Source organism: Notolepis coatsorum, assembly GCF_963971535.1.
Source record: "Notolepis coatsorum genome assembly, chromosome: 19".
Lineage (NCBI taxonomy): Eukaryota > Metazoa > Chordata > Actinopteri > Aulopiformes > Paralepididae > Notolepis > Notolepis coatsorum.
The window spans coordinates 16213605-16215283 of record NC_140183.1 but is presented as its reverse complement, the minus strand read 5'-3'; positions in this window follow the sequence as shown (position 1 = coordinate 16215283).

Sequence of the window (1679 nt, the reverse complement as noted above, 5' to 3'; positions counted from 1 at the left end):
AAAAGACTATTCACTCTCTGAGCGATATTTCACTTTGATGGACTTTTTGAAAGATTTTCTTCCCAGGGGAGCATGCGCCTGGACCCCCTAGTTACGTCTGTCCCCTGAGAGACGGGGTCCCACAACACTATCTAGTTACGTCTGTCCCCTGAGAGACGGGGTCCCACAACACTATCTAGTTACGTCTGTCCCCTGAGAGACGGGGTCCCACAACACTTTCTAGTTACGTCTGTCCCCTGAGAGACGGGGTCCCACAACACTTTCTAGTTACGTCTGTCCCCTGAGAGACGGGGTCCCACAACACTGTCTAGTTACGTCTGTCCCCTGAGAGACGGGGTCCCACAACACTATTCACTATTCTATTCTATGTTTTGCCATGTTTTCATCTTTTCACCAGCGTGTTGTTTCTCTGTCGGGAGGAAACCCGCTCCTCCAGCCCTCACTACAAGCGCTAACGCAAGGTCTACTGTACGCTGTTGCCCCACAAATCACAGATTGGGACTTTAAAGGAATATCTCATTAGAACAAACGGTCCAGGAAGGAATCGGCTGCTGCTTGTCTACGGCTTCTGTATTCATTAATTTGTTCGCAATCATTCATTTGTGCAAAAACATCTGTAACTGTACCTTTACAAAAACATCTAACTGTACCTTTACAAAAACATCTGTAACTGTACCTTTACAAAAACATCTAACTGTACCTTTACAAAAACATCTGTAACTGTACCTTTACAAAAACATCTGTAACTGTACCTTTACAAAAACATCTAACTGTACCTTTACAAAAACATCTGTAACTGTACCTTTACAAAAACATCTGTAACTGTACCTTTACAAAAACATCTGTAACTACCTTTACAAAAACATCTGTAGCTGTACCTTTACAAAAACATGTGTAGCTGTACCTTTACAAAAACATCTGTAACTACCTTTACAAAAACATCTGTAACTACCTTTACAAAAACATCTGTAACTACCTTTACAAAAACATGTAGCTGTACCTTTACAAAAACATCTAACTGTACCTTTACAAAAACATCTGTAACTACCTTTACAAAAACATGTAGCTGTACCTTTACAAAAACATCTAACTGTACCTTTACAAAAACATCTGTAACTGTACCTTTACAAAAACGTGGAAGTGGTAATCCACATGATTAGTTCTGATTGGCGACATCTATCAACGATAAGCAGTCGTTGCATTCTTGCGTTGCTCTAATTCTCTCTTGAAGAATGACGTTTACTGGGTTTGTCTTATTTATTCCAAGCAAATTGCTGTCGCTTCACTTCCTGTGCACCGGATGATTTCCCCCCGGAACTTCCTGCCAGGCGGCAGCGTTTAGAGCCACCATGTAAATGCCTTCATCAACCGGGGTGGAAGTCCTGTTGCATTATATCATTCTGAGTAGCAAAACCTACATTGATCCATGGAAATGTTTGAGATTGTCACACTTTATTTCAAATCTTTATTTAAACTCGAAAGACAACTGAAGTTTTCCTCATTCCCCTCATGGGGCGACAGTGGCTCAGGAGGTAGATGTGTCTGGTTCCTGGTTCAATTCCTGCTCCTCCCGGGCTGCGTGTCTTAAGTGTCCTTAACTGTTCCAGATGAGCAGGTCGCCTCCGCCGTCGGTGTGTGGATGTGTGAGTGAATGGGTCAAATGTGAGGAACAAATTGTA